General features: G+C 45.5%; 1 protein-coding gene across 17 annotated transcripts in view; it reads left to right on the top strand.

The window, feature by feature from the left end:
* Nucleotides 1–8676, top strand: part of SLX4IP (SLX4 interacting protein) — a 222678-nt gene that overhangs the window by 150158 nt on the left and 63844 nt on the right. The gene's annotated exons all lie outside the window — the stretch shown is intronic.

Below are 8676 nucleotides of genomic sequence, written 5' to 3'. Positions count from 1 at the left end.
TCCTCCTCGTCGTCCCCCTTCCTCCTCCCTGCCCCCCAACTACCCTCCCCAGCCATCCAGAGTTTTCCAATGAGTCAACTCTTCACATGAGGTGGCCAAAGTACTGGAGTTTCAGCTTCAGCATCATTCCTTGCAAGAAATCCCAGGGCTGATCTCTTTTAGGATGGACTGGTTGGATCTCCTTGCAGTCCAAGGGACTCTCAAGAGTCTTCTCCAACACCACAGTTCAAAAGCATCAATTCTTCTGCGCTCAGCTTTCTTCACAGTCCAACTCTCACATCCACACATGACCACTGGAAAAACCATAGCCTTGACTAGATAGACCTTTGTTGGCAAAGTAATGTCTCTGCTTTTTAATATTGCTATCTAGATTGGTCATAACTTTTCTTCCGAGGAGTAAGCGTCTTTTAATTTCATGGCTGCAGTCACTGTCTGCAGTGATTTTGGAGCCCCCCAAAATAAAGCCTGCCACTGTTTCCACTGTTTCCCCATCTATTTCCCATGAAGTGATGGGACCAGATGCCATGATCTTCGTTTTCTGAATGTTGAGCTTTAAGCCAACTTTTTCACTCTCCACTTTCACTTTCATCAAGAGGCTTTTTAGTTCCTCTTCACTTTCTGCCAAAAGGGTGGTGTCATCTGCATATCTGAGGTTATTGATATTTCTCCCGGCAGTCTTGATTCCAGCTTGTGCTTCTTCCAGCCCAGCGTTTCTCATGATGTACTCTGCATATAAGTTAAATAAGCAGGATGACAATATATAGCCTTGACGTACTCCTCTCCTCAGAGAAGTGCTAACTGCTCACTCTCCCAGCCTCTCTCCCAGGCGGGGAACTCACAGTGTTCTGACCTCAGGATGAAATCCAGAGCCTTTCTTGGGCTCATGTGGGCAAGAAGTTTGCTTTAAAACAGAAAATTAATCTTACTCTACACACAATTTTAATTTGTTTTTCCCACCTAACATAATGTGAAAGTCCTTGATTCATTTTTGGCTGGGCTGAGCCCCACGTGTTGCATGGGCTTTTCTCTAGTGGCCCGTGGGCTCCCCTCTGGAGCACTGCACAGGCCTCATTGCAGAGCCTTTCCTGCTGTGGAGCCTGGGTTCTGGGCACATGGGTTCAGGAGCTGCAGTCCCCAGGCTCCAGCACACACACAGGCTCAGTAGTTGTGGCGTACTGGGCATGGTTGCCCAGTGACACGTGGGATCCTCCTGGACCAGGGGTTGAACCCATGTTTCTTGCATTGGCGGGTGGATGCTTTACCACTGAGCCACCGGGAAGCCCTTATAGAAGTCCTTTAAAACATGCATCACCATTTTTAAAATTTAATAGATAAGAAGTGGTGTCACATTCTGGTTTTGGTTTGCATTTCTTTAATAATTAGTGATACTGACCATCTTTACATGTGTTTATTAACTATTTGTGTATCTTTGGAGAATTGTCTGTTGGCCCATTATTTAATTAGGTTGTTGTAGGAGGTCTCTATATGTTCTGGATATTAATCTCTTATCAGATATGATTTGCAAATATTTTCTCCCCTTCCTAGAGAAATGGAGAAAACAAAGCCTTTTCCCATCTTTATAATGTCCTTTGACACAAAAGCATTTTTAATTTTAATGTAACCAGTTGATGTCACATCCATGAAATCATTTCTAGATTCAATGTCATGGAGATTTTCCCTGTTTTTTTCTTCTAAGAGTTTTATGGACTGCTGTTAAATTAGGCCTTTGATTCATTTTGAGTTAACCTTTTATATGGTTTAAGTTCAGGGTCTCACTTCATTCTTTTACTATCCAGTTTTCCCAGTGCCGTTTGTTGAAAAACCTGTCCTTTGCCCCACTGGGTGGCCTCCGCATCATTATTGAAAGTCATTTGACCACAGTCGTAAGGGTTTATTTCTGGGCTCTCTCTTCTATTCCTTTGGTGTGTATGTCTGTCTTTATGCCAGTACCACACTGCTTTGATGACCATAGTTTTGTAGTAAGTTTTGAAATTAAAAAATGTGACTCCTCCAACTTTGTTACCATTTTTCAAGGTTTATTTTGGCCACTTGAGGTCCACATTACTGTTTTTAATAACTACATAGAAGTCCATCAGTTGTCCGCCATCTGATTTATCATTGGGACATTTAGGCTGAATCTCGTACTTTCGCTGTTGTAAACAGTGGTACAGTGGACATCTTGATGATCTAGATGTTTGCACACTTCAGTTTCTTTATAACATTTCTGTCTGTCTGTCTGTTTATTTGACCGTGTCAGGGCTCAGCTGCAGCTGAAGGGTCGCCGTTGCATCACGTGCAGTTTTCCCTCATGCACAGACTCTTCAGCTGTGGTGTGTGGGCTCAGTAGTTGGACTTAGTTGCTCCTTGGCATGTGGGATCTTAGTTCCCCAACCAGGGCTCAAGCCCACGTCCCCTGCATCACCAGGGAAACCCTAGTATTTCTGTTTCATGTTCATACTTTTATTGGTTTGTAAGAGCTCATTAATTAAGGATATTCATACTTTGTGTGATATATATATTGCAAGTAATTTGCCTCTAGCTTGGTTTATTTAACACACAACTACAAATGCGCAGCCTCTTTTTGCCTTCGGGAGCCTCTGAGGCGCACTTGTGGGATGAATGCCAGGCTTCCCTGTCGGGGATTAGTCGTGTGGTTGATGGCTGGATGGAGGCAGGGGCTGCTGATGCAACAGTGTGCTGCTCACTCTTGGGTGGAAAGGCTGTGCAAAGTATCCCTCTTGGAAAGTCACCTCAGCGTGACAGCCCATCTTCTTTCTGCTTCTGGGGACAGATGGCCTCAGAGCACACCTTCTGCAGCCCACCCCCTATCTGGCCCCCTTTCTGCTGCCTCTGGCCAGTCCTCGGCCCCACCTCGCTGGACACTGGACGCCGCCAGCAGCCCCCTAACTGGTGCCCCTGCGTCTGCTCTGGCTGGTGCGCCCCCTGCGGTCAGCACCCGAGTTAGGGTAAGACCTTCACGTCACAGCCTCATCTTGCATACAAAGCCCTTCAGGCTTTCCCCTGGGCTCCAGGGTGAAGGCTGGTACTCTGAGGTGACCACCTCTGCAGCCTCATCTTGTGCTGCCCATTCCTTCTTTCATGCTGCAGCACAGCGGCCTCGATCCCTCTCTGGCACTCACCCAGGGGCCTGTGCTGGCATGGGCCCTCCCCGTCTCCTTCTGCTCTCCACTCCAAGTCCTCCTGTAGGGAAGCGTATCCTTGTCCACAGTCCCCAGGTTCCAGGCCCGCCAGCACCCTGTGCTTTGGTTCATACCATTTGATTCATGTTCATCTCTGCAAATGGGTAAGTCGCCTGAAAACAGGTTCTGCCTCTTTTATGATCTATAGCACATTTTCCGGTTCTTAAGAACTGTTTGTCCAGGTGACGAGTTACATGCATGAATGTAGCTCTCCTCTTCCCAGGAAGGCCAGGACTGCTGCAACTCACCTCTCCTGCCCTATCTCCTCCCATGGCTTCCCTTTTCTATTTCCTGCAAACCTGCATTTTTGACACCTCTGTGCCTTTATACTTTCGGGTTTCTCTTTTGTCTGGAAAGCTCCTGTTATTCAGCTTTTAAGACCTAGCTCAAATACTTCTTCTCCAAAGTCTCCCTCAGTTTGCTGTCTTCCTTGCTCACAGCACTTTATAACACTGGCCACTGTATTATGACTGTAATGTAATCATTTTGCCTGTGATTTCATTTCTCGCTCTCTTTGGTGGTAAAGATTGAGGGATTGTCACCCCATGGCTTCTTCTTTTTTTTTTTTCCTTCGAATTTCCATGCTGCTTAACTCGAGAGCAGAAACAGACAACTCTGCTTCACCTCATTGCAAACTGTTCATTTCTAAAGGTCAGAGCGTTGTCCACCCATCTCCCCAAGGCTGCCTTCCACAGGGGGCCAAGGCTCATCATCTCCTGAGCCAGGTACACCTGCCAGGATGAAGTGGGCACACACGGTGATGCGCCCATCCACACTGTTTATTATCAGCATCACTTGGCTGCTCCATAGTCTTACTTTAAATGACTTTTTCCAAAAGCACTTTCAAAGCCCCGAGCCGTAAGGAAAGCCTTGCCTGTTTCCTCCTCAGTGTTCCGTTCGGTGTCTCATGTGCCCTGAAAACAGAGTTGTTCTTACCATCTTGGTGGCTTGGGTGAAAGTTGTGTGATTTTCGCTTTTGTGTAAATTGGCTGTCTTCTCTCATGTGCACGAGTTTCTTACCTTTCTTATTTCCAGATCTGAGTAATGATATTGTGCTTCATCCTGGGGTAGACACTGATGCTGGGTGAACTGAAGTCAGTAGGCTGGTAACTTTGCTGATTACTCTAAGAAAATTAATATGTTTCATGCTCTGAGTTTCATGCTCTAAGTTATCCTTATTAAAACTAACATAAATTACTTTGAGGCCATTTCCTTAATCATAAAATACTGAGGAATACAGAGACTGCTGACAAAAACTCAGTCAGCAAGCAGCATAGCATAGACATTTGCCAACAGCGTCATCCTTCTTAAGTCACCTGGAATAACTTCAGTTGATTTAGTAAAATTAACGTCGGAAGAAAGTTTTTTTTTTAAGACTTAACTGTCAATTTCTGTCAACTCTACCTCATTAATATTTTTCCTTTTGGCCTTGCCAATATTGGGTGTTACCAGTATCTTTTAATTTTTGCCAGTCTGACAGGCCAAAAATAAAAGAAAAAAAAAACGTCTTGTCCTTTGATTTTTATCTTTCCTTTTTTGTGTTCGTTGACCGAGCTGTGTGTTTGTAGCCCATGCTTACCTTTGTACTGGGGCATTCACCTTTTTCAAGTTTTTCACTTTTTCTCAGTGTCACTTCCGGGTCAAGGCTGTACTTAATCAGCTCTTGAATCACTACCACAACCTTCTAATTTCACTTTCAGTTCATCCACATCTCGCTTCCAAAGTGCTTCTAAAATGACCTTTTGAAAACAAATATGTGATAATCTTCACTGTAAAGACTTTTGTGGTCAGGAACCTTAGTTGCCTCATGAAAAGAAAAGTGAAAGTGAAGTTGCTCAGTCATGTCTGACTCTTTGCAACCCCATGGACTGTGGCCTGCCAGGCTCTTCTGTCCGTGAGATTCTCCAGGCAAGAGTACTGGCGTGTGTTGCCATTCCCAACCCAGGGATCGAACCCGGATCTCCCACACTGCAGGCAGGTGCTTTGCCTTCTGCCACCAGGGATAGGCTTTGTTTAATTTCATTTCTCCTTGAGGCTAGCTGGCATCAGTCTGGCTCTTCAGTGGAGAAGCTGTTGATTAAAGATAGTATAGATAGTTCACAGGATCTACCTGTGGGAAAGCCAGGCAGCCTGGTTCTGAAGCTGCACAAGACAGCACAGCCTCAGCCTCAAGATGAGGGGCGGAGCTTCCCTGGTGGTTTCAGTGGTTAAGGATCCGCCTTTCAATGCAGGGCCACAGGTTCGATCCTCTGTCAGGTAACTAAGATCCCACATCCCACAAGGCAACTAAAGCCTGCAAGCCGCAACTAGAGAGAATCCTGCAGGCTGCAGTGAGAGACCCCGAGTGCTGAAACTAAGACCCAAGCAACACAGCCAAATTTAAAAAAGAAAGAAAGAATCTTATTTTTTTAAAAAGATGGGGGAGAATGGCTTTGGTACATGAGCCCTTTCAGCTGCCATCTATGAAGCTCAGGACTGAGCCTGCAGGAGCGTGGCAGCCTGGCCCATGGCCATGGCACTGTCTTCCTCTGAGCTCACCACAGATCCCATGGCCACATCCCGGTTACCGGTGAGCCAGGGAGCCTGAAATGCTTCACTGTTTTTACCTTGGAAAAGTGGGGCTTAACAAAGTATGGGAAGTTACCAAAGCACAGGGAAGATGGTCAGAAGTTTTGGGAAGGTGGAAACGAGTTAGCGAGGTTCCCTGAAGGTTTCGTGTTGGCTTCCTTCTTCATAAACTTCTGAGCAATGATGAGCTTTTGCAAGAACACAGCTTTCCCAACTACAGGTGAAATATGCTCAGTACCCCCTCCAAGAAAGAGAAGCCAAGTCTCACATCTGAGCTCCACACCTGAGATTTCTGTGTGATATTTATTCCTCTTTCCCATCATTCAGAACCCATATTGGTTTATTTATTGGCTAAATGATGAAGCTAACTATTGCCAACATACCTCGAATAAAAAGCCAAAAAACTTGCTTAATATGTAAATATATACGTGGTGCAGCAAGGAAGACAGTTTAGGAAGATGCTACCGTTCTAACTTCTATGGTCAGTTACATGAAATAAATGGTTGGTGTTTATATCTTCCTACTTGTACTTTTATTTCATATTCCCTTTGTCTTTAGGCAGTAATTCAGCTGATCAGGACTCTTTACTTGGCAAGGTGACTGACATCTTCCTTCCTAAGGGGTTTGAGCCCTCAGTGGTTCTGCCTTTCTGAGGCTGCCATTTGTTATTTTTCAGTCACTCAGTCGTGTCTGACTCTTTGCGACCCCATGGATTGCAGCACGCCAGGCTTCCCTGTCCTTCACCATCTCCCAAAGCTTGCTAAAACTCACATCCATTGAGTCGGTGATGCCATCCAACCATCTCATCCTCTGTTGTCCCCTTCTCCTCCTGCCTTCAATCTTTCCCATCATCAGGATCTATTCTAATGAGGCATCTCTTTGCATCAGGTGGCCAAAGTACTGGAGCTTCAGCATCTGTCCTTCCAATGAATATTCAGGACTGATTTCCTTTAGGCTTGATTGATTTGATCTCCTTGCAGTCCAAGGGACTTTCAAGAGTCTTCTCCAACACCACAGGTCAAAAGCAGCAATTCTTTGGCCCTTAGCCTTCTTTATGGTCCAACTCTCACATCCATACATGACTACTGGAAAAACCATAGCTTTGATTAGATGGACCTTTGTTGGCAAAATATTGTCTCTGCTTTTTAATATGCTGTCTAGGTTGGTCATAGCTTTTCTTTGAGGAGCAAGCATCTTTTAATTTCATGGCTGCAGTCACCATTTACAGTGATTTTGGAGCCCAAGAAAATAAAGTCTCTCACTGTTTCCATTGTTTCCGCATCTATTTGCCATGAAGTGATGGGGCCAGATGCCATGATCTTAGTTTTTTAAACGTTGAGTTTTAAGCCAACTTTTTCATTCTCCTCTTTCACTTTCATCAAGAGGCTCTTTAGTTCCTCTTCACTTTCTGCCCTAAGGATGCTGTCATCTGCATATCTGAGGTTATTGATTTTCTCCCTGCAGTCTTGATTCCAGCTTGTGCTTCATCCAGCCCAGCATTTCACATGATGTACTCTGCATATAAGTTAAATAACCAAAGTCACAATATACAGCCTTGACATACTCCTTTCCCAACCTGGAAGCAGTCCATTGTTCCATATCCAGTTCTAACTATTGCTTCTTGACCCGCATACAGGTTTCTCAGGAGGCAGGTAAGGTGGTCTGGTATTCCTATCTCTTGAATAATTTTCCACAGTTTGTTGTGATCCACACAGTCAGAGGCTTTAGCGTAGTCAATGAAGCAGAAGAAGATGTTTAGTTTTTGCTAACTTTTAGCACTGGATGCACTCTGCTTGGTCACACCCATTGTATTGTATGTTACCTGTATACCTTGTATGTTACCTGTATACCTTGTATGTTACCTGTATACCTGGTTGCTTCTTTTGTACACCATGGACCAGCATTTCAACCCCACTTTGGTCTGTTTGTCTAACGTGATGAAAGAGGTCTAATGTAATTCACCCTCCATGGCTGGCCGTCTCCTGCCATGTGAGAGTTGGTGGTGAGTCTCAGATTAGTTGCATTTGGCAGGGCTCAGCCTCAGTGCATTTAAGTCTGTGTTGTTGAGCCCAAGTGTAATATTCATCCTGCCATTGTGGCCACCTCCCTTATGAATCCTTGAGCAGCTACTTTGGCCCCTGTGAGAAGAGGCTGGCCAGCGCCCTTGGGGCAGGCTATCTGGTCCAGCTTATTATGAGATCCTCTTGCTGGGGCCTTTCAGAGAAGTTCACATCAGATCCAGATATTCTCACACGCTGGCTAACTTTTCCCCAGGTGTCCCTGTCCCAGCGTTTCTGTCCATTGCAGAGTAAATCTTTTCCAGTCTTATACTCAACACCGAGAAGACATTTTCACAGAGCTGCCCAGCCCTTTGTGAGATGACCTGAAGCCAGTTTCTGTTATCCCCCTCTGATGGGTTACAGTGGCAGTCAGAAACTCCAAGACTTAGCACTGTCTCAGAGCCAGTGTCTAGTCATCCTCAAAAGCTCTGGTATTTCCCTTTTATCACTGTTGTTCGTGTTTAGTTGCTCAGTCATGTCCGAGTGGACCATAGCCTGCCAGGCTTCTCTGTTCATGGGATTTCCCAGGGAAGACTACTGGAGTGGGGTGCCATTTCCTTCTCCAGGGGATCTTCCTGACCCAGAGATTGAACCTGTGTCTCCTGCATTGGCAGGTAGATTCTTTACCACTGAACCACCCAGGAAGGTTTTCTCACTGTGCAAATTCCCTGGTAAACAGTTGCAGACCCGAAAGGGAACATTACAGAACAGACTTGCAATATTTTTAAGGATTTCCTATCAGCTTGGCACTGTAGCCTGACTGACAGGCCCCAGAACGTCGCACCATCTCCCTCTGGCCTTGGCGTGTGCTGTCTCCTCCCCTGACACCCTTCTCCTCACCCGCCCCT

The sequence above is a fragment of the Bison bison genome, unplaced genomic scaffold (genome assembly GCF_000754665.1).
Source record: "Bison bison bison isolate TAMUID 2011002044 unplaced genomic scaffold, Bison_UMD1.0 scf7180017864030, whole genome shotgun sequence".
Taxonomy (NCBI): Eukaryota; Metazoa; Chordata; class Mammalia; order Artiodactyla; family Bovidae; genus Bison; species Bison bison.
This window is presented reverse-complemented; position numbering and strand designations above follow the sequence as displayed.